This window comes from Melospiza georgiana, chromosome 25 (genome assembly GCF_028018845.1).
Source record: "Melospiza georgiana isolate bMelGeo1 chromosome 25, bMelGeo1.pri, whole genome shotgun sequence".
Classification (NCBI taxonomy): Eukaryota; Metazoa; Chordata; class Aves; order Passeriformes; family Passerellidae; genus Melospiza; species Melospiza georgiana.
In genome coordinates this window covers 2,196,391-2,220,891 of record NC_080454.1, presented here as the reverse complement: position 1 = coordinate 2,220,891, position 24,501 = coordinate 2,196,391, and the positions used below count along the sequence as shown (strand labels likewise).

The window sequence follows — 24,501 nt, the reverse complement described above, 5'->3', positions numbered from 1 at the left end:
TGAATTAAAAGACAACTGAGGAATTATAGAGGTCTGGTATGGCCTTTTGTCCCTACCTTACCATGCCTATGGGGTTGTTACCCAAACAGGGGTATGGAGCCTTCTTGGTAGCAAACAAAGGGGCCAACCCAGTCTTGTTTCCCTTCTTTTGTCTTATTTTCTTAAAGAAGCTGTCCCATTACCTTTTACAGTCCCTTGTGTATTCCCCTCAACAAATGCTGGTATTTCTCATCCATTAAAACAGGAAGAGTTCTCAAGCTGGTTGGTGGAAGCTTGACTCCACTTTTTGGGTGTCTTGGTGTTTTTCTGGTTGTCTTTCAGTCTCTGCTTGAGAGTCAATCTTGTTTCACGTGGCCTGGATGTTACAGTCCAATTTTTGGGCTCTTCTACTGCGCCTTTGACTCTGTTGCCATGAATCCATCCCTGCTCTGCAGTTCACACGACCAATTCGGTGGTGAGCAGTTCCTGAAAGGGACCTTCCCACTGGGGAGTTAGAGGCTGATCTCCCTGTGGCTTGATCATCACCCAATCCCCAGGATTAATATTATGGATTCTGCAATCCAGGCTGGTAGATTAAGTAATTGCCCCTTTATGTCTTAGCCCTTCTAAGGTTTGTGCTATGGACATAACAAATTTCTTGGGATTGGTTTCCCCTTCCTCATAGGTGGCAACCTTCTGGGGTGAGGTCCAAAAGGGAAACCCAAACATCATTTCATAGGGTGACACCCCCAGATCTGACTGGGGTTGGGTTCTAATTCTTAATAATTCTTAATAATTCTTAATAATTCTTAATAATTCTTAATAATTCTTAATAAGGCCAAAGGGAGACATTTTATCCATGACACTTGGGTTTCATTCATTAGCTTAAATAGAGCTCTTTTAAGAGTTTGATTCATTCTCTCAACCTGACCAGAACTCTGTGGATGCCATGGAGTGTGTAATTCCCATTTTACTCCCAGGGCCTGAACAACTTTCTGCAGTATCTTTAATGTGAAATGAGTTCCCCAGTCTGAATCAATCCTGTTTGCCATCCCATATCAGGGAATGATTGATTCTAGAAGTGTTTTACTCACAACATTGGCATTGGCTTTCACAGTGGGTACCACCTCTACCCACTGAGTCACATGATCTACAATCAGTGGCAAAAATTTCCACCATTGTACCTGGGGAAGCTCAGTAAAGTCTACTTGGATGTTTTGGAAGGGCTCTAAGGCTAGTTGTCACCCTCTTCTGGGTGTTTTCCTCATTATTTTCTTATTCACTTGTTGGCATATCACACACCCTCCAGTTACTTGCTTAGGTATTCTGAAAATTCCTTTGCATGCCAAATCCCTTAGAAATTGATCACTTAGTGCTTGTGTACCCGAATGTGTTGTTCCATGTATGCCTTCTAGCATTTTCCTGGCCAGGAGTTTATTCAACATTTGCCTTCCATCTGCTAATCTCCACTTCTCTTTTTTATCTTTCTTGGCTCCTCTTTTAAGGAGTTCTTCCTCTTCTGTCCCACTGAATACAGGGACTTTTTGCATTTCTCTCATGGGTGTTAATACTATTATTAGTGCTTTTGTCTCTGATTCAATTGCATTTTTAGCCTCTAGATCAGCCTAATTGTTCCCTCGCTCCTCCTGAGTTGCCCCTTTTTTATGTCCTTTAACATACACCACTGCTACTTCCTCTGGTAATTGTAAGGTTTCTAACTCTTCTAAAAGAAATTTTTTGTGAATCAATCCCTTTCCCTTTGAATTTAATAGCCCCCTCTCTTCCCAATTTTTTCCAAATATATGCACTATTCCAAAAGTGTATTTTCAGTCTGTATATATTGTTCCCCTTTTCTGTGCTAATATATCCAGAGCTTGTTTTAGGGCATACAACTCAATGCCTGGGCTGACCAGTTGGAAAGTAACTTTATCTTTTCTATGGCTACCAACCCTTCATGCACTATAGCATACCCCAATACCCTGTGCCCCTTTATTACCTGTGAAGATCCATCGATGTACAATTGTTTTTCACTTTGGAGTGGTTGATCTGTTACATCCTCTCTTACTCTAGTCTGACAGTTTATAACCTCTAGGCAATTATGTATTAGTGCCTCATCTGGTTCTCCATACAAAAACGGGGCAGGGTTGAGTTGGTTACTGACGATTAGCTCTAAAACATCTATTAAGATGGCTTCATACTTTAGCATTTGGGAATCAGTGAGCCATTTCTCAGGACACTCGTTACTGAGTCTGGGACATATATCTTCAATTTTCAATTAAATGGTTAATTTTTTGCTTTCTGCTATGAGTAGGGAAGTCACTGCTGCACCTGAATGCAGGCTGGCCACCCCTGGCTGATAGGCTCTAGTAATTTTGATAAATAGGCCACTGGTTTCCTGGATCCTCCTCAGTCCTAGGCTAACACTTCATGTGTTACCTCTTTTTCTATATCCACAGACAGATAGAAGGGTTTGTCTAAGGCAGGAAGACTCAGGGCTGATGCACTGACTAATTTTTGCTTCACAGCTTCAAACGTTTGTTCATTGTCTTTTTCCCACCTAATCTCTCCAATTAACTTTTCACACAAGAACCGGATGGCCTGCGTGTATCCTCTAATCCATAGCCTACAATATCCCAACAGGCCTAAAAACCTTTTGACTTCTTTCTTAGTTTTTGGCTGTGGGAGTGAGACTATTCCTGTAATTCTCTCAGGGTTCAGCCCCCAGCTCCCTTGACAAATCATATGTCCTGGATATTTCACTTCCCTTTCTACAAATTCGAGTTTCCCTTTTGATACCTGAAGTCCTTGGCGCCCCAGAAAATTTAACAACACTATGGTGGATTCCCAAACTTCTTTTTCTTCCCATCCTGAGAGAAGCAAATAATTTACATATTGGATGAGCTTTATTTCAGGTTTAATGGAGAAGAGTTGTGTTACTTCTCCTAGGGCTTGACCAAAGAGGTTTGGTATAGTAGGAGGCCTAGTAAAATATCTGTATTGTATTTGAATATCTGTATATAGGCCTTGCCCCGATAAGCCCCTGTTGTTCTTGATGGGCTGCAGCTGCAATGTCCTTAATTGGGCTGCAGCTGTAGCTAGTGAAGAAAACTGGGATAAAAGGGGCTGGGCGTGGCCAGTCAGGGAGAGCCTGGAAGGAGCCCTGACTAAGAAGCAGCAACAAGAAGGAGGTGAAGTCTGTGATGTGAAGAACTGCCCCCAAGAAATATCACCGAGAAGGTACGAGACTTTAGAAATATGTTTGTTGCAATATGGGACTTTAGAAATATGAAATAGAAGAAGATAACAACAGTTTGGGGATTGAGAAAACCCTTGGAGTAACCCAGTCCACTGAAGCTGTTGCTTTCTCCCAGAATCGGGGTCCTCCCATTCAAAAGCAAATATAACCCACTTTCCTCTGCCAGTGGGTATGCCCAAAAAGCATCTTTTAGGTCTAGCACACTAAACCACTGGGATGTTACTTAGGAGTGTATAGGGATTAGGCACTACTGGGTACCGATTCACTGTTCTTTTGTTCACTTCTCTCCAATCTTAGACAAGCCTGTAAGTCCCATCTGACTTCTTTACTGGTAATATGGGTGTATTATGGGGGGACATACATGGTTCTAAGATCCTGTCCACAAGTAGGTCCAGGATCAGTGGCTGCAGTCCCCATCTCCTCTCCAGGGAGAGTGGATATTGTCATAGCTGAACTGGATGGTTCACATTAACTATTTTTATTACTATAGGTTTCATGTTCAATTTACCTCAGTTTTTTGGTTTTGCCCAAATCATCTCTTGGATTTTCTCCTCGATTTCTTCCCTTAATTGGAGAAGCTTAACTACCATTTTCCCTTTCTCTGGGAGCACTCCAGACAATGTCAAAATGCACCTGTAAATCCTGTCCTAATAAATTTTATCCTGCTTCTGGAACTAATAGAACATCCCCAATTCCCATTTTATTTGTTCCTCCAAACTTTATTTGCTGTATAACTGAGGCTTTGAAACTTTCCCCTTGTTAATGTTTGAAAAGACAGGTGTCAGCTAATGAAGGCAGGAGCCTCCCCTGAAATGGAAAATGTAAGCCCTCTTCCCTCCACATTGTTATAATTTTGAAATAAAGGGGGCTCTCAGGCACAGATATGGGAGCAGGAAATAACAGTTCTTTATTAGGGAAGAAAATTAAACAAATAAACAATGCAGTACATTGGAAAAACATTGACAGAGTCACAACTCAACCTGACACCCTGTGGGTCAGGGTGTTGGCGGCAGTCCAATTGGAAATGTGGCTGCAGCCCTCCTGCAGCGTCAGGTGTGGTTCTGTTGGAGCAGGCGGTCGTGTAGAAAAGGATGTATTCTTCCTCTGAAAATCCAGTGGAAGAAGAGACAGCTGCTGTTCCTCTGGGGAATCCAGTGGAGAAAGCTGTTCTGGTATTCCAGAATCTCCAGATTATATCTGGGTAGCAATGCTTGGCTCCTCCCTCTGGGCTCACATCTCACAATGGGATGCTGTAGTTCTTATCAGTCATGCAGTGACATTCAATAGCCCATTATAAGCAGATGTCCAGTCAGAGAGAGAAGGAAAACTGTCCACTTGACAAGACAACAGCCATAGAGATGGCAATAGAGTACATCTTGCCTTGCAATCTGGAACAACCCCAGAGCCATCAGCCCATCTCTGCTGGTTATGTGATGAGGCCTCCAAATCCCATCTTGGGAGATTTTTGGTTCCTCTCCAAGGACTGTGAAAATGGAAAAATGTGGTAAAATGCATTTTCTCCCAAATCTTGCAGTGACAGGCTCAATATTTCTAAATTGAATGAGGGTAGATTTTAATTTGTTAGAAAGAGGAAATATTTTATAATTATGAGAGTGGCACAAAATGGCAACCGTTTTTCCAGAGAAGGGGATTCCCCATCCCAATAATTGTCCAAGAACAGGAGCTTTGTGAAACATTGCCCATTGAAACCCTCTCATCTCCAGTGACAGAATTCCTGCATTGTGGGTTCTCTGATGTGCTGGGTGCCCTCACAAGGCTTCTGGCCAGAATGTCTGCTGAGGGCAGCCAGGCTGCTGCAGGGGCAGTGACCTCACAGCCATCACCATGGCAGCCCTGTCCCCTGGGCCTGCCTCTGCCCTTTCCTCTGCCCCTGCCTTGGCTCTGCTACCATGAAGAGTTTTGTCATTCATATCTTATCCCCAAGGTGCTGGGGCCAATGGCTTCCCAGTCAGGCTCCTGGGGCAGAAGTGGCTTTTCAGAGCCCAGCCAGGAATGAGCCCTGAGGCAGCAGCTCTGCAGTGGTGGCCACCAGGCCGGGCTGCCAAGGGAGGCTTCTGGCCATGGCCTGCAAGCAGCTGCTGCTGCCAAGGTGCCTTTGGTGCCTCAGGCTCTCCCTGGCACAGCTCCCAGCACGGCACTCTGCCCTTGTGCCCGAGCCCTTCCCTGTGCTGTGGCTGGCCTGGGGCTTTTCCTGCAGTGGGACCTGCCCTGCTGATGGCACAGGAAAGGCAGTTCCTGCTGGAGCAGGAGACTCTGCCTGCAGTGGGCTCCAACAACTCCAGACAGGCCCTGTTGACTTCAAAATTTCTTCCTAGGAAAGAATATTCTAATTGTTAGAGCTCCAATGCTGTGGAGGAAATAACTCTGATCAAGATCTTTCTGTCTAAGCATGATCAGAATTTCTAGAAATCTGTCTGGTATACCATCATTAATCCTGTGGGACAAGTTCAATTCCCCCTGTTCAATCTTTTGCACCTTTGTCAATGTCTGGGGCTGGGATTGGATCCATCCACTCCCAGTCTCCTCTCTGAGATGGAATTTTAGAAGTCATGGGGTTCTGGAGGGTATTATGGGTTCTATGGTGGCTGCTGTGTGCCATTTCTCCACCCCATGACTCAGCAGGAATTTCTCCAAGGAAGAAACAAAGCTTTTGCCTGAATCTCCCACTCGGCCCATGACAGGAACCCCTGTGAGTTTCTGGGACATCCTGGGTCTTTGGCAGCCTGGGGACTCCTGGGATGTCACCGTGAAGCCCCCGTGAGTGCCTGTGACAGATCGGTGCCTTTGCAGCACAAGGTCCCCTGGGATGTCACCATGGAATGGCTGTGACTGCCTCTGAGCACAGGGCTCTTTACCATCCCCAGAAAGCCCTGGGAGGTCTCCATGGAGCCCCTGTCTGTGCCTGTGACATTCCAGCTCTGGAACAGCCTTGAGACTCTTGGAATGTCCCCATGTTTTGCTATAGGACACAAAAGAACACAAGCGCACACCGCTGTTCTCATGGTGAAAAAAAAAATGAAGTTTATTTTCTGACTCCAACATTTATAGTTTCCCAAGAGTGACAGTGGATTGGAGGGTGACAGTGCCACCTCTCCAATGACACTGGACAAACTAAGAATCGATCAACTTTCTCCTCCTCCATAAAGGAATGCAAAACAATGAGTTATTTACAGCAAGTGTGTGAGAAAGTTCGCTACAAGAATGTCAATATCTTAGAAAATCTTAAAAAATCAGGGCACCTCCGATGGAACCCCTCTGAGTGCCTGTGCCAACTCAGTTCTTAGCAGGCACCCATCACCAGAACCCATTGCTCTGGACAGTTTCCATGGCAACCCTCCCCAGCCCCCTGTTGCTCTGGAAAGTTTCTATGGCAACCCTCCCCAGCCCCCTGTTGCTATGGTCAGTCTCTATGGCAACCATCCCCAGCCCCCTGTTGCTATGGTCAGTATCCATGGCAACCACCACCAGCCCCCTGTTGCTATGGTCAGTTTCCATGGCAACCATCACCAGCCCCCTGTTGCTATGGTCAGTCCCTCCGCACCTCCATGGAGACCCCATGCCAGGGTGGTTGCCATGGACACCAGCTCAGGCCTGCAGCCACAGCCCGTTGCCATGGCAACCATTGGCAGCCCCATCCCCAGGCTCATGGGATCCCAGAACCACAGAATTGGCTGAGCTGGGAGGGACCCATCAGGATCCTCCAGTCCAACTGCTGGCCCTGCACAGGACACCCCAACAATGCCAGCCTGGGCCTGGCAGCGCTGTCCAAACGCTGCTGCAGCTCAGAGAGCCCTGGAGCTGGGACCCTTCCCTGGGGAGCCTGGGCAGGGCCCCAGCAGCCTCTGGGCAAAAACCTTTTCCTGACATCCAACCTGAGCCTGCCCCGACTCAGCTGCAGCCGTTCCCTCCACTCCTGTCCCTGGGCACCAGAGGGAAGAGGTTCCCACAGCCCCAGCCAGGGACCCGCTCCCCAGGCTTTTGCCATGGCCACCAGGGCTGGGACCAGCTGGGATGCTCGGTTTCCAGGGGCTGGGGTGCAGGAATGGGATTCCCCAATTTTCTGCTCCTGCTAAAACCGCGCTGCCCTCGCTGCCCTCCCGCCTCCCATGGAAAGCACAAAAGGCAAAGATCCCAGGCTGGGATAAGAACAATTTATTGGGAACAGCAACCAGATAAGGAACAAACTGGAACAGCAACAACACTGGTAACAGAAAGGATCAGAAAAACTATTTACAGGGAAAACTACAACACCACTGACTGTCTCTTTCCAGCCACATATTCACTCCTGCCTGGAAAGGACGCCCTTCTCCTCAGGGGAGGGAGAGAGACAGTCCCTTTCCCGCCCCTAGCATGAACCTCATGTGGGAGTGAATATAATAACACAACCATGGCCAGACCCTCATGTTCTTGGACCCATATCATGTCATTGGCAGGGACAGGAAAAGGGACAGCTGTCTTCCCAGCACTGATGACAGGGAACATGGATCACCAGGGCTCTTCCCAAAGGGGATCCTCCAATGAGGGATGAAGCTGGAGCAGTGCAAGAAGCTTTTCCTGCAGTGGGGGCATTTGCAGGGCTTCCCTTACCGGTGCCTCTGTTGGTGTTTAGTCAAATGAGAGCTCTGGGTGAAGCTCTTCCCACACTTGGGACACTCGTAGAGCCTCTCCCTGGTTTGGATGCACCAGTGGGTAACAAGGCTGATGTTTTCTCTAAAGCCCTTCCCGCACTCAGGGCAGCGGAAGGGCCTCTCCTCTGTGTGAATCCGCTGGTGCCTGACGAGAGTGGAAGTGGTGTGAAACATTTTTGGACACTCGAGGCACTCGTAGGGCCGTTCCCCGGTGTGGATGTGTTGGTAGGTGACGAGCTCAGAGCTGCACCTGAAGCCCTTCCCACACTCCAAGCACTTGTAGAGCTTCTCCCCATCATGAAGCTGCTCCTGGGCCACCAGCTCCGAGCCCTGGCTGAAGCTCTGTCCACCTTCCTGGCGAGGGTGGGTCTTTCCTCCTCAGAGCAACCCAGGCTGGGTTTGGTGCCCCTCATCCTGTGGGACCTCTGGGACTTTTCCTCTCCATTGGATTCCTGCGCAGTAGAGCCACTCAAAGTGGCCTCTTCCATGAGGTTCTGCTGTGGGGATTTGTTCTCCCTGGTCTCCATCCTCTGCTTCTTGCCTGCAGGAGGAAGGACAAGGACAGGATGGGATTTGCCTCTGTGCCACAGGGAAGGAGAAGGAGATGTCCCCAGTGCTTCCCCGGCAGGATGGCATTGACCGCAGGGTTGTCCTGCAGCCGGGAGCCATGCTGGGCCGGGAGATGGAGCAGGAGAGAGGGGGAAAGGGGCACTGACTTCTTCCTCACCCGCCTGGGTGTCCGGGGGCATTGTCTCAGTTTAAATAGACAGATGTCTGCTAAGGAAGGCAAGAGCCTCCCTTGAAATGGAAAAAAGTAAACAACCTCCTTCCTAACTGTTATAATTTTGAAATTATGGGGCTCTAAGGCAACAGATATGTGACTAGGAATAACATTTATGTAGCTGGAAAATTAAAATATAAATGCAATAGTACAGAGAAAAAACACCGACAGATTCAGAATATGACCTGACACCCTGTGGGTCACAGTGGCGGTGGCAGTCCCAATAAACGGTGGCTACAGTCCGCCTGCAGTGACAGGTGTGACTCTGTTGAAGCAGGGATCCTGTAGGAGGGTGGCGTTTTCCTCTGAAGATCCAGTGGTGGTGGTATTTGGCCTGGTCTTCCTATGGGAATCCTGTGGAAAAGGCTGACTCTGGTCTTCCAGCCCTCTGATTATATCCAGGTAGGATTGCTTGGCTCCTCCCTCTGGGCGGAGCTTCTCACAATGGGATGATGGAATTTTATCAGTCATGCAGTGGCACTCAATGGCCCATTAACAGAAGATATCTCCTGGGAGGGAGGATGGGTTTTGGAAGAGACAAACAAAACTTCCCAATTAACAGAAGGTAACTGCCCCATCAGATAGGAATAGAATACATGCCCCATGTTCAACTTAAGATAGCTGGGAAATGCTTTGCAGCATTCTGTGTCTGTGTCTCTGTGTTCGTGTGTATTTTACACTCAAAGTCCCCCAAATTTCCAAGAAGTTTTCCCAGGGGTGTTGTCTTGTCCCTGTGTCCATCTGCACCTCCTTATGTCACTCTGTCACTGTCACCTCCACACACCTCTGAGCCCACTGGCGCCTTCCAGGTTTGCACGGAATCCCTCCCTCCTGCCCTCCAGCACCAGCAGTGACCATGGCAGGGAGCTCAGAGCAGGAGAAGCCAGGCCAGGGCTAATGCCAGGATCAGGAGCACCTGGCAGAGGCAGGAGGAATCCCCCATTCCAGGGGCTGCAAGGGGGGCACCCGTGTCCCCTCCCAGCCCCAGGGCTACAGACCAGGGAGGAGATGCCTCAACTCTCTAAGCTGAATTGATCCCCTCAGCCTTTGGCCTGGGAAGTCTCTGGCTGGAGCACAATCTCTCGAGGAGAGTTCCCACAAGGAAGATAAAGAAAGGAATTGTTTCTTCCCTTTCTCTCATCCCTGCCCCGTGTGCTGATTTTCTTGTCATCTCTTAGCAAAACCAACAATAAAGCATCTGCAATGAGGTGTTTCCCAGGGTCAGTTCCTAAATGGGGCCAAAGGAAGGTTTCCTGCCACAGAAAAAGTAAGCAATGTGGGATTTGTTCAGACAGTTGAAAACATGACAATTTCTAAGCACTGGAAATCCAGAGACTATAAAAACAGAATTTGCAGTTTTAATGGTCTCTCCCTCCTCCCACTGATTTGTCACATCCCAACTCCAAAGGAGCAGATTATGGAAAGAAGACTCCAACAGTGGGTGTTGGAGGCCTAATCCCAGAGACAGGAAGAAAGAGTTAAATTGGGAAAAGATCGCCAATTGTTTTCCTATCATAATGACGACAAATAGCTCTGTAGTCCATGTGCAATATCCAGATGAAGAGGCACGTTCCTGGTTTTTAATGCCAAATTGCAGTACTTTGGAACATCTTTCTGGATGAGAACAAACCACAGGCCAATAACTGACCCACTTTTTTTTTAATGATTTCCCAAATCAGAAATCATTCAAATTCTACCAAGATGTCTTTCTCTGCAAGTGTCCCGGATTGCAAGGCAAGATGCATTCTATTTGCCATCTGTATGGCAGTTTTCCTTATCTCTTCCACAACCACTCCTCCCTCCTAGGGGGACATCTGCTGATAACAGGCTATTGAATGTCCCTGCATGACTGATAAGAACTACAGCCCATTGGGAGATGCTCTGCCAAGAGGGAAGAGCCAAGCATTCTAGCCAGCTAGAATCTGGAGATTCTGGAATAGCAGCACAACTTCTCCACTGGATTTCCCAGAGGAACAGTGGCTGCCTCTTCTTCCCCTGGATCCTCAAAGACTACACCCTTTTCTACACGAGCCCCTGCTCCAACAGAACCTGACACTCCAGGAGGACTGCAGCCACATTTCCAATTGGATTGCTACCAACACCCTGACCAACAGGGTGTCAGGTTGTGTTCTGACTCTCTAAGTGCTGTTTTAGTTTACTGCATTGTTTATTTTATCCTTTTATTTTCTTCTCTATGAAAGAACTGTTATTTCCTGCTCCCATATTTTTTGTCTGAGAGCTCCCCTTAATTTAAAATTTCTAGCAATTCGGTGGTGGTGGGGATTTTACATTCTCCATTTCAGGGGAGGCTCCTGCCTTCCTTAGCAGGCACCTATCTTTCCAAACCAAGACAGCAGGACAGAAGGCACTTTGATTCCTTTTGTCCCAAGTTTCTCCTGAGTTCATGACTTCAGATGATCAGGAACAGCCACGGCAGCACAAAAGCAGCTGCAATGAGCAGGATCAAATCCCCAGGTCACCATTAAATGCACTCAATCCACACCTTGCACAGCCCAGCAGCAATTCCTGCCTGTGCCCCCAGCTCTGGCTCAGCCTGAGGGGCATCGCTCTGGTGTGTGCGGGGCGGCTCCTGCAGGACACAGCGCTGGGAGCCGCCCTGTGTCCCGCAGCTTCGGCATCTCAGGCGTCACTCCACAGCTGTGGGGCTGTGCCACCACTGTTCCATGGCTGTAGTTCCTGTGCCACCACTGTTCCATGGCTGTAGTTCCTGTGCCACCACTGTTCCATGGCTGGAGTTCCTGTGCCACCACTGTTCTTCCTTTTCTATGCTCACTCCACTGCTGCTCAGAAGCTGTGCTATGCTGTTTCAGCACGGTTCCTCTGCTCTTTCACGGCTGCTCCACTGCTGCTCCAACACTGCTCATCTCCCACTGTTCCACTGCTCCTTCTCTGATCCTCCCCTGCACCCCTGGTGTTCGACAGATGCTGCTTCTGTTCTAGTGCTGCTGCCACAGCTGCAGAGTCACAGAGTGGGGAACATTCGAGCAGCACCACTGTGGTGTCACAGAGACCGGGAAAATGGGACTGGCACAGCTGTGGTTTCTTAGAGAGGGGAACACTGGGGCTGCCACTGCTGTGGTGCCATAGTGAGGGGATCTTTATGGCTGACACCACAGTGGTATCATACACATGGGAACGCTGGGGCTTCCAGTGCTGTCTCGTCATTGAGAGGAGAATATTTGTGCTACCTCTGCTGTGGAGTCATAGAGAGGAGAATGTTGGGGCTGCCAAAGCTGAGGTGTCACAGACAGGGGATGCTGGAGCTCCCACCACTGTGATATCACAGACAGGGCAATGTTGGGGCTGTCAAAGCTGTGGCGTCACAGGCAGGGGATGCTGGGGCTCCCACTGCTGTGGTATCATAGAGAGGGGAGTATTTGGGCTGCCATCCTTGTGGGCTCAAAGACAGGGGAACCTTGGGGCTGCTACCCCTGTTTTGTCATATCCCTGTTTTACATAGAGAGGGTAATCTTGGGGCTGCCACCGCTGTGGTGTCATACAGAAGTCAATGTTGGGACTGCCAACTCAGTGGTATCACAGAGAGGGGAATGTTGGGGGAGTCACCGCTGTGGTGTCACAGACAGGGGAGCATTTGGGGCTGCCACCCCTGCAGGGTCATAGAGAAGGGAATGTTGGGGCTGCCACTGTGGTGCTGTCATAGAGAGGAGAACGCTGTAGGTGCCACCTCTGTGGTGTTACTGTCAGGGAAATACTGGGGTTACAATTGCTTTGCTGTCATAGACAGGGGGACATTGGTATTGCCACTGCTGTCATGTCACAAACAGGGGAACTTTGAGGTTGCCACCACTGGGGTGTCACTGACAGGGAAACACTGGGGCTGCAAATGTTGAGGAGTCACAGAGAGGGGAATGTTGGAACTGCCACTGTGGCGCTGCCATAGAGAGTAGAACTTTGGACGACCATCCCTGCAGTGTCATAGAGAGGGGAACTTTGGGGCTTCCACTGCAGCAGTGTCACAGAGAAGGGGACATTGGGACTGCCACAGCAGTGGTGTCACTGGAAGAACTTTGGGGCTGCCACCACTGTGGTATCACAGACAGGGGAAGGTTGGGGCAGCCACTGCTGTGGTGTCAGAGAGAGAGGGACGTGGGGCTTCCACAGCTGCAGTGTCACAAAGAGGAGAAAGTTGTGGCTTCAACTGCTGTGGTGTTACAGAGAGGGGAACGTTGGGGCTGCTACTACTGTGTTTTCATAGACAGGGCAATGTTGGGTGTGCCACCGATGTGGTGTCAGAGAGATTGGAACATTGGTGCTGCCAGCACTGTTTTCTCATAGAGAGGGGAATATTTGATCTGTCACTGTGTTGGTGTCATACAGAGGGGAACGCTGGGGGTGCCACCTCTGTGGTGTCACAGAGAGGGGGAAGAGGAGTGGCACAGCTGTGTTGTCACAGAGACGGGAGCACAGGGGCTGCAACCACTGTGGTGTCACAGAGAGGAGAATATTGTGGCTCTCACTATTGTGGTGTCACAGAGAAGGAATTTAGGGCAGCCACTGCTGTGGTGTCACAGAGAGTGGAATTTTAGAGCTACCACAGCTATGGTGTCACAGAGAGGAGAACATAGGAATTGTCCCTTGTGGTGGGACAGAGAGGGGACCGTTGGAATTGTCACTGCTGTGGTGTCACATAGAGGGGAACATGGTCCTGCCCGAGCCGTGGTGTCACAGAGTGGGGAACACTGTGGCTGCCACCCCTGTGGTGTCACAGACAGGGCAATGCTCAGTCTTGAACCGCTGTGGTATCATAGAGAGGGGAACGTTGATGTTGCCACCACTGTTGTGTCACAAACACGGGAACACTGCCAAACCTCCCCTGGTGCTTTGCCCACTCCAGTGCTGCTCCTCTGTGACACTGCAGGGCCTCCTAGGGACATTGTCACACTGCAGTGTCTCCTGGGGACATTGTCACACTGCAAACCCTCATGGGACTATAGCGGCCGTGTGACACTCCAGGGTCTTGTAGAATCCAGAGACTCCTTTGGGACCATGGGCCTCCATGGAACCAAGAGGAGACTGTGAAACTCTGGGGCTTCATAGAACCATCCATTGTGATACCTCAGGGCCTCATGGTTCCCAGGAATCCTCGTGACACTACAGGATGAAATGGAACCAAAGGGACACTATGACACTGTGGGTTCTCATGGAATCCAGAGGCCCTTTTGACTCAGTGAGACCAGTTGGAAACAAGGATCCTTTGGGATACCTCAGGGCCTTGTGGTATCCAGTGATCCTTGAGACATCATGAGGCCTCATGGAACCACAGGGACCCAGGAACACTGATGACAGAAGGCCTGACAATGTCACAATGGCCCCTTGGTTCCATGCAGCCCTGCAGTGTCACAACGGCCTCTTGTTTCATGGTACCCCACAGTGTCACAATAGTCTCCTTAGTTCTGTGGTGCCCCACAGTGTCACAATGCTTTGCTTATTCCATGAGGCCTCGTAGTGTCACAATGGTCTCCAGGATTCCAAGAGTCCCCTCCCTCAGTGTCACAATGGCTCCCTGGTTCCATGAGGCTGTGAAGTGACTTAATGATCTTTCCATGGTTCCATGGTTGCATGAGGCCTTGCAATGTCACAGTGGACATTTGGTTCCATGGGGTCTCACAGTGTCACAGTGGCCCCTTGTTTCCATGACACCCCAAAGTGCCATAATGGTCTCCACAGTTCCATGAGGCCCCTCGGTGTCACAATGGACCCTTGGTTTGATGGGGCCCCTCAGTGTCACAATGATCACTACATTCCATGGAGTCACACAGTGTCAGTACTGTCCCCTTGGTTCCATGGGCCCCAGCAATGTCACCATGGTCTCCATGGTTCCATGAGGCCCCACAGTGTTCACAATGGTCCCTTGCTCTCACAGGGCCCCACAGTGTCACAATGGTCCCTTGGTCTCACAGGGCCCCAGAGTGTCACACTGGTCCCTTGGTCTCACAGGGCCCCACAGTGTCACAATGGTCCCTTGGTTCCATGGCCCTGTGCTATTGCTGCATTCCCCCCTCCCCTTCTCAGGCCGCCCTGCCAGCTGAGAAATGCTCACTGGGCCTCAGCCTTGACCAACAGCCCCTGGGCTCAGCTCCTCTGCAGCTCATCACAAACACTGTCTGCTCCAGGCACTACTGCTGCCCAACCAGCTCCTGGGTCCTTTAGCAGCAGCCCTGGGACCTGTTTCTGTTCCCTCAGTGGCACAAGATCCCTGTTCTCACACTGCCAAAGAAAGCTGCTGATGCCAAGTGCGGCCAGGATGAACCATTGCTGGGACTGAAGCCCCTCTCTTGGGGCCCCACAAACAGCACTCCAAAAGGAGCCCTTGGAGCTCTCCTGGGCCAGCCATTCCCTCTGAGTAGGGCCTCTCCCAGCCGGGAACTCTCGGAGCCTGGGCCGATCCCCCCACTCCTCCAGGCTCAACCCTTTGCCCTTTGCTGGGGAGATGCCAAAGCATCCACAGGGAGCATTGCCTGCCCTCAGGGGAATTGCTCACAGGTGCCTTGCACTGACTCTTTGTGTCTGTGTGCACACAGGAGTGCCTGTGCTGGGGAAATGTGGCAGAAATGCTGCTCTCTGAGGGGTCTGAGTGCCTTGGATGGCTGAGCCAGTCAGGCCTGTAGGTAAGGGTGAGTCACAAACTGTAAGCTAAGTTAAATGCTACTAAGAATTTTTCTTTTGCTAAGTAGTGAAGTTTAACATAAGTTATAAACTAAGCTGAATATTGTTAAGTGTTTTTCCACTGTAAAATCATTGAGTCCTAGGTTATAAGTAAGGTTAAGTACTGTCAAGTGCTGTTATTTTGCTAAATACTGAAGTCTAAGGTATCAATCAAGGCCTGTTAAATTTGAGTTCTGTTTAGCTTTTAGGCTGCATTCATTTTATCCTTGCCCTCACTGTCCTTTAGGCACACATTCAGGTGCACAAATTTCGACAGTTCTTAGTTCGAATTTCTGGTTTGATTGCCTGGATTTTGATTGGTTTTGTTGTTGCCTTGTTTCCTTGGTGTGCCTGAAGTGTCCAGTCACCAGCAGAGTGACTCTTGCCACGAAACTCTGTGCTGCTGTCCCTTAATATTCAGTCTGGTTTTTGCTGCTCCCTTGCTGGGGATTTTTTCAGCGCTCTCAAGGCCTCATTGGTAGCAGGGTGAAGGAGCCCTGGCCTAGGCTCTGGCCCTGGGGGACACGGGGATGCTGTCGGGGGTGTCCCTGTCCCCCTGTGCCACCCCCAGGGCCCCGGCCCCCCGTCCCCGTGTCAGGCTCTGGGGTCGATCTCGTGGAACATCCTCTGGGGAAGACCGCGGGGCCAGGGGCAGGGGGGACCTGGGGGGAGAGGGGACCCCACTGTGCACGAGCAGGGTTGGACTGGTCTGGGGGGAGCTGTGAGGGAGGCTGGGGCAGAGTGACCTCCCTAGGGACCTCACACTATCCCTGTGATGTCACACTGCCCCTGTGATGTCACACTGTTCCTGTGATGTCACAGAGCTCCCCTGTGATGTCACACGGCCCCTGTGATGTCACACAGCCATCTGTGATCTCACAAAGCCACCTGTGATGTCACACAGCCTCCTGTGATGTCCACAGCCCACTGTGAAATGTCACAAAGCCATCCTGTGTCACAGAGCCAACACTGGCATATCCCTCTTTGATGTCATACAGCTGTGCTGTGATGTGACAGAAAGCTCTGTGATATCACAAAGGAACACAATGATGTCACTGTCCTGGGATGTCACAGCCTGTTCTGTGATGTCACTCAGACACCCAGTGATGTCACAACCCACTCTCTGATGTCGCAGAGCCACCTTCCATGATAGTAGACTCTGCAGTATGGCCTAATACCCTACTCTGTGATGTCACAGCAACCTCTGTGATGTCATAACCCCTCAGTAATATCAGAGAACCCTCTCTGTGATGTCATACTGCCACTCTGTAATGTCTGTGGAGCCCCGCCTGGCCTGGGCATCGTTGCTGCCGCCCTCTGGCAGCCGTGTTCCGGGCCGGCAGCGTGCGGCCAGGGCCGGGCTGAGCCCTGCCGGGCCAGCAGCCCGTGTGGCCACAGCGCCGGCAGCGCCGCTGGCAGGGAGCTGTGCCGCTGTGGCCGTGACAGGCTCTGTGTTCACAGGTATGGCCGGGCAGCGCCTGAGGGGGCAGCAGCAAGAGTTGCAGCTGATCTGCACTGGTCAGTGAGGGCAGCGGGCTGACAGCGGGGGCTGCCGGGGGAGCTGCAAGCCCTGCCCCGGCTGCGGAGGGCTCTGCTCGTTGTGCGGACATGGGGCGGCGTGGGCAGAGCACACAGAGATTTCAGGGCCACCTTGGGGATCCGTGGCCAGCAGCTTCGGGCCGGTGCCCTTGGTCCCTGCTCTCTCCTGGCCATGGCTAGAGCCGGCTGGGATGGCCCTGGCAGGGGGCTCTCCTCAGCTCCCCGCAGATCCGGGATCTGACCGTGGCTCTGTCCCCCTCTCTCTTGCAGCCCTTGAACTTCTGACCAAGGACATCAGCAGTGCCGTGTCGGATGTGGCACTAGAAACACTGTATGGCCTCCAGGCACTGCAGAGTGAGCGATATTCCCTCTTCCAGAGGCTGCAAGATCAGCTCCGCAGGACATGGAGGACACGGCCTCGTCTGTCGGGGCTCGGCTGGCTGCGCTGCTGCAGCTCTGCAGAGAGCTGATGCCAGAGGCTCTGTCTGCTGGGGCCACCTGAGCCAGCGGGAATTTTCCATTTCTTTAAGATTGTTCTTTTCTTCTTTTTGTTTTTTTTTCTTTAGTATATGAATATAGAGTGTGTTATAATACACAGACTCCCAGGAGCTTTCTTCTGCTACCCAGGGTCTGCAGGGCATAGGGGAAGAGGGGGAGAAAGGTACCTTGGCTCAGCCAGCTGCCCAGGCGTTCAGTGGTCAAGGGAAAATGGCCAGAAGCCCCTTGTCCCGTGGTGGTACTGCTGAAGCCTTTGTGCTGCAGACAGAGCGGGTGGGCAGGGCCCGGGGCTGCGGGGATCCCTGTGAGACCGGTGCCTGGAGATGGCCACAAGCCCTGTGCCAGGAAGGAACCACCCTCTGTATCCTCCTGCCCGGGTGCTGCTGGCTGCCTTGCTGAGGGCTCCCAGGTGCCTCTGGATGGGGCTGCTCTGGAGCTGCTGTGGGGCTGCGGCGCTGCTGCCGGGCAGCTTGGCCGGGCTGGGGCAGCCCCTGAGGGGCTGGGGCGCTGGCAAGCCCTGAGCAATGGGCTGTCAGAGGTCACAAGCAGCCCCCCGGCAGCCGCCTTGTTCCTGCCAGAGTTGACTTGCAAGAGGGATCCTGGGCACTCTGGAACTAACAGCATCAGTGTTGTTGGAAACCCAAATGCAGGGAAATCTCAGACCTTTGGTCTTGTCAGCAAAGCTTAGAATGAAACACAGGATTTGATCGGAGACCTTGGAAAGGGCTTCCAAACTTGGGTGCTAGAAGCGAGAATGCAGATTCATAGTATAAAACAGAGACACCTTAACCTAAGTGGAGGAAAGTTTATCATTTTAGAGTTTAAGGTATAGAGAAAATAAAAGTAGTTGCAACCATAAACACCTAGTTTAGACTGCAGTGCTGTAGGTTTGTGTGTCAGAACATGATTGGCTGAAAAATCTTACACTGTAGCATGAGTCCATGGGTTGAAATACTGAAGGATTGGGTCAGAAACATACATATCATTGTTGCAATGTTTTATTGGCTAATAAATCATTTAAAGATCTTGTAACTTGAAGTCTTGTTACCTTCTGAGCCATGCAGTGGACATGTGAGCCAAACTCACCCTTCCTGTCTGTGTAGAAGAGAAGAAACATTAAACGGCATAATCTAAAACACTCAGAGGTCCGCTCTCTAGCTTGTTCGAAACTCCTTCAACTCCCGAAATTGTGATTTAGCTACAAAGAGATGACAAGGACTCTTAGTGCTGGCTCTTTGACTCCAGAGCGGCTGCTTTAGAATCTTTCCCATAACCCTGTGTAGTCATGTGCCAGAAATGGATCATTTGAAGAAACTTTCCCAACTGACTTGCATGGAGGTTTGTCTGAACGGTGTTTGAGGAGAAAGGCTCCCAGCAGAGGTCTGGGCTTTGGCCAAGCTGTGTCCCCTGCTGATTGTGAAGTGTGCCATCAGCTGCAGGGCTTTCTGGGCTGAAAATATAATTGAGTCATTTGTACTTCCTCTTTTTGGCCTATAAAGGCTGGACCCACTTTCGGGGCAAATTTGGAGACCTCATCTATGAGCGGGTGGACGACCTCGGATTTTCCCAATTGCTGGGAATGGTTCCCCAGGTCCTTGGTGTAAAATCAGGCTCCCCAGCAAGTGCAGATCTGCAAGATGATAAACAATTTAGGCAATTGGTGATGCATCTTTCTAAATTGCTCTCCTTTCTCTCCTTTTGTCAAATACAAAGCTGTATTTTGTGTCAGGTACATGGCGGCAACGTGTGTATTTGTGATTTTGATATGTGTGGAAACCAACCATGGGACACTTATAAAGACGAATTCTAATATAACTGAGGAAAGTAAAGCATGCAAGAAAGCCTTTGAACCTATCCTTTGTTCCTAATTAGCTTTTATAAGTCTTAAGTTGATTTAGAAGCATTTGAATTAAAGCTTTGAGGATGTTGCTTTTTGACAGGAACTTTCTGCTTGTAGCTAAGCCTTAAAGAGTTTTGCAATAATAACCTTTTGAAGTATAATTTCAGAATATTGCTTGTAGTAAGGATCTTTGAAACTATAGCTTTAGAGTATATAAAAAGGAAATATGCCTATCTTATGCCTTGACAAAACAGTGAAAAGCAGCTTGAAAAATGAATATGAATATCAACGCAAGGACTAACAATTTTGACCAAGGGAAGCTGGACATCACTGTTGTGAGATTTATAGTCCTTGCAATCAAAAGGTAAAGCCATGTCTGGAATCTGGACCCCACCAGCTGGGAGACTTCTTTCTTCGTTCAGAAGTTGGACCCCCCACCACCTGGGATATTCCTTTTCTGGGATACATCCTGAGAAAAAATAATCACAATACTGTATAGAATTGTGATGTAAAAATTGGGAAGAGAAACTACTGATGACTAAAACTTTGAACTAGAAACTGCTGAGAAAGCTTAGGAGTGCCCCTATAAATACTGGTAAGCCTCAACTATCCGTGTGCAGTTGGAGGGAAAACTTCCCCCACTGTACTCAGCGCTGTATTGCTCATACTTTACCAAAATAATTAATAAATTGATTGCTGCTTGAATAATGACCTAGTCATGCTTCTCATTCCTAACATTATAGTACTGTTTACTGTATAGTACTCTGCCCAGGGGCAGAGCCCGCGCCGAGCCATCCCTGCCGGCGCTCCCTGCAGTGCTGCAGGACGAGAGCCGAGCGGCCGAGCACCTGCGCTGGGCCCTGCCGCACCTGCAGAGCCCACAGAGGCCCCTGTGAGAGGCAGCCGTCAGGTCCATGGGTGAGCCGGCAGCCCCGCGCCCCTCCCTGCCCCCGGCCCGGCTGCTGCCTCGGCTACAGCGGGAGCCGCGCCCGGGCCGCTGCAGCCCCGCCCGCCCTGGGCATTGCTGCCGCCGCCCTCCCGCAGCCGTGCCCTCTGGATGGGGCGGCAGCGCGCGGCAGGGCCCGGCAGCAGCCCTGCCCGCCAGGAGGGCGTGCGGCTGCAGGGCTGGCAGCGCCCGTGTCGGGCAGCTGTGCCGCCTGGCGCCGCCACATGCTCTGTCTTGCCAGGGGTGGCCGCAGTGCTCGTGATGGGGCAGCAGGAGGAGCTCCGGGTCCTCACTGAGGGTGAGTCAGGGCAGCCGCGTGGCAGCGAGCACCGCCGGGGGCAGCTGCACATCCCGGCTCCGCGGCTACAATCCGTGCCCGGGCTGCGCAGGGCTCTGCTGCCTGTGCGGACCAGGGGTGGCAGGGGCACAGCCCGGAGAGCTTTCGGGGACACGGCGGGGATCCGTGGCCAGCACCTTCCGGCCGAAGCCCTTGTCTCCTGCTCCCTCCTGGCCATGGCAAGAGCCGGCTGGGATGGCCCTGGCAGGAGGCTTTCCTTGGATTCCCTCAATCTGGCCTCTGACCGTGGCTCTGTTCCACTCTTCCAGCTCTTCAAGCCCTGAAGGAAGATGAGAATCCATCATGCATGAACACATGGATTCAGATGAAATTCGAAGGAAGATCTGCAGAACTTCATTTGTCTCCTGCATCAGATATACCTGTACGGGCCTCCTTCGATGATTTCCAGTTCCCATCGAAGATGGGAGAATCTGCAGAGCAGAAGGGACCAGCTGGAGCTCCACGCACGGCTCTGGCTGCTCCCAGCTGAGCCTGTGCGAAGCTCCAGCAGCTCCTGCCATCTCTCTCCCTGTTGGCACCTCCCTCCCTGCAGCCCTCAGGCCCTGCCCATGCCCTATTTTATTTTCCAGCTCGCCCCTTCCCTTTGCTTCCCCTTAATAAACTGTTTGGGTTTTTCACTTGACCCGCGTCTCCATGGAGCTGAAGCGACACAAAACCTGAGCCCGGGGACACGCAGGGCCCTGCTGCCCTTCTCCTGCCTGCTGTGTTCCGGGCACGGACAGAGAGGAACAAGGGCAGCTCAGGCTGCAAAGGTGCCTGTCCCGCTGCTCCAGCTGCACAGTAGCGTGGAGTTAAAGGGCGTGCTGAGCACGCTGAAAGGGACAAGGACCCTGAGTTGTAGAAGAGCCAGTTTGAGTGTGCTCTGAACCCAGCCGTGAGGGATTCCAGTGCAGGCATCCACGGAGGACAAAGGAGCTTGCAATGGCGGAAGTTTCCACAAAGAGCTTCCTGAAAGCACAGCAATGCTCCATCCCTACACAGGGACAGGAAGAGGGCAGTGAGAGCAGAGGCAGGGGCCCCTTCCCATCCCTCTGGGGCATGGCTGCAAAACAGCCGCAGCTGTGTCTTCCCGTGCCTGTGTTTGGGCTGTGCTGAGCCCAGAGCCGGCCAGCTTGTGCTCTGCTGTGCCAAGAGCGTTCTGGGCAGGCAGGCAGGCAGAAGTGCTGCGTGCACAGTGGGGAAGGGGCTCACAAGAGCTTCCTGTGGGAACAGAGCTCTGCTCCCTGCCTGGGAACAGCCTGCTTTTGCTGCCGTGAGTGCGGGCAGGAGCTCGGGCACTTGAAGGGGCAGCGGTCAGTTCTTGTTTCTAGGGGCCCATGGCTGCGTGCCACAATGGACACGAGGAAACAGGCTCGGGAGAAGGAAGATGAGCTCGAGCTGGAGTGCCTGTGCTACAAGGTGCAGAAGTAATAGAGCCTTGCCAGGGTTTCTTAAGTGTGCGTTGGTGTTCCCCGGGAAATGGACACATTTGGGGAAATGCCTTTGGAAGAGAGGGGCTTGCTTCTCAAGCAAAATGCTTCCCCAGGAGCCCCCAGTGAGGTAGGTGCAGCTGTCTCCCTTTGGCTCCCTGCGCTCCTTTCCGTCCTTGAGGCCCCTTGCACTTGGCAGAGGGGCGTGGCAAGGGAGAAGGCTGTGAAGAACAGCTTTGGCATCTGCCTGGGCCTGCAGAGACCAAGGCAAGCAACAGCGGCAGGGTGTGTCCCCCGCTTTGAGCACAGGACAGAGAGGGATCATCTCTGTCCAGCCGAGAGCCCGAAATGCCTCTCAGAGAGCTATGAATTCAAAGACCTTTATGCACACATTCATGCCATCTTCCCTATCTGCTGTGTTTTAACTCTTGGCAAGATGCGTTTGCCCTTTGCTTGCTAGAAGCCACTCTGCTGCAGGGCCGGCAGCGAGCTGGGCTGTGCGGGCACCGTGGAGAGTCCTTCCTCGAGCACTTGGTGGGTTGTGGTGTGTCCAGGGCTGTGTTAGACACTCGGGGCCATGGATTCCTTCCAAGCAGGGGCACCTTGGGTGGGGAGGGGGTGGCCCCAGGGCATGTGGCAGCATGTCCCTTTGTGACACAGTGCAGCAGGTTCCCTGTGGAACCGAAAGGGACAGCGTGTCTTAGCAGCCCTTTGTGGCATGCGCTGACATAGGGGCTGGCAGCCACACGGCCACGCCACAGTGCTCAGTGCACGCGACGGGACAGGAGGTGACAGAGCGGTGCTGTGAGGTGTCCCCGCACAGCCGGCTCATTGGCTGCTGACCTGGAGCTTTTCCAAGGCATTCCTCCTGCGGCTGGCCTCACGGCCAGACCTCGGCATTTGGTGACTCGGAGCTTTTCCGAGGCATCTCCCATCCCTGCGGCTGGTGCCCTCGTGGCCAGGCCGTGGGACTTGGTGACCTCCATTGTTCACCAGGAGTCTCCTGTCATTGTGGCAGGAGCCCTCGAGTGCAGGACTTGCTGTCCTGTAGCCTTCCTGAGGCTCCTCTGTTGCAGATGCCTTCAAGGCAAGACTGCAGCCCCTGGTTACCCGGGCCTTTGCCAAGGCATTTGAAAGGTTAGACAGCAGGATAGCGGGCAGACTGCTCAGTCTGTTCAAGGGACTTGGGGGCAAGAAAAGCAAAGGCCCTGCAGCTGCCCCAGCGCAGAAGCCTGCAGAGCCAGAGCAGTTGCAGCTGCTGTAGGACAGTGAGTGGTGGAGCTGGGCTGCTGGGCTGGTGCCTGCAGCTGGCCTGGCCCTGCCCCATCCCATCCCATCCCATCCCATCCCATCCCATCCCATCCCATCCCATCCCATCCCATCCCATCCCATCCCATCCCATCCCATCCCATCCCTGTGGACATGCCCATGGATGGGATGGGACAGGGGCCGAGGCTGCCCCCTCGATGGCCGTGCTCCATCCCCTGGGCTCCCGTGGAGCTCTCCCTGCCTGGGCAGAGCAGGGCTGGGCTGTGTTCTCCAGTCTCTCCCTCAGCCCCTTAGCTCTGGATGCGCTTGCTCTTTAACAGATGCAGCCAGGGACCCAACTCAAGAGCAGGAGCCCAGCCATGGCCTCTTCCACAGAGCAGCACAGGTACCTGCAGCCATCCCCCCTGGGCCAGGCCTGCTGGCACTGCTCGGCCGGGCCCTGCGCTTGGAGCAGGCCATGGAATGTCCCTTTCTTCCTGCCCTTCCTTCTGCTGCAGACACTGCGGAGGCTCCTGCGCCTTCGGCACACAAAGGCCAGCGGCTCCGCACCCAAGGGCAAGGCCGAGCCCGACCCCAGGCCCAGCGAACTGCGGGCAGAGGCTGCTGCCAGCACAGCCTCCTCTGACCTGGCTACCAGCTCCGACTGGGAAACCGATGAGGGCTGGGAGGAGGCTGACATGGCCCTGACGGAGGGCATGGCCACCACCAACACCATCCCACAGGGCATCCCAGAGACTGAGGCCATGCCCACGCTCACTGTGAGTGCTGGACCCACTTTGGAGTTATTCCAGAAGGGTTTTTATTCTCTGCAGCAGCCTGGGGCCAGGGCTGAAGGCCTCTCAGGATAACGTGGCCCCTCAAGCCATGTCCACTGGGCCCCCTCAGCCCCATCCCAGTGTGCTGGGAAGGCAAGCACTTCTTGGGGGAAGCTGGGCAAGTTGCTCCCTTGGACAGCACTCCAAGTCTTCCCCATGCTGCTTCCTCCAGGTGCAAGCTGTGGTGAGTGCCATGCTGCAGAGACTCACGTCCTGTGAGTCTGTGGATGCCGGGCTGCAAATGGCCATTGTCAGCCTGACTGAAGAACACCCTGCGCCCGTGGTGATGAGCCTCCTGCGCTGTGCCCCAACGTGTGACAGGTACGGGGCACAACTGCCTCGAGAGCTCAGAGCTCACCGGCCCGTAGGGCCCCTCGCCCTGTACAGCCTGTCCAGTGGGCTCTGCCAGACAGGCGGAGAGCACCGGCACCCTCGGGCCCCTCTGTTTCCTGAGCCTGCTGCCATGCTCCCTCGC

At 52.3% G+C, this 24,501-nt stretch overlaps 1 pseudogene; it reads left to right on the top strand.

The window, feature by feature from the left end:
• LOC131093333 (zinc finger protein 850-like) overlaps window positions 1-24,501 on the top strand; it is a 628,085-nt pseudogene that overhangs the window by 577,684 nt on the left and 25,900 nt on the right.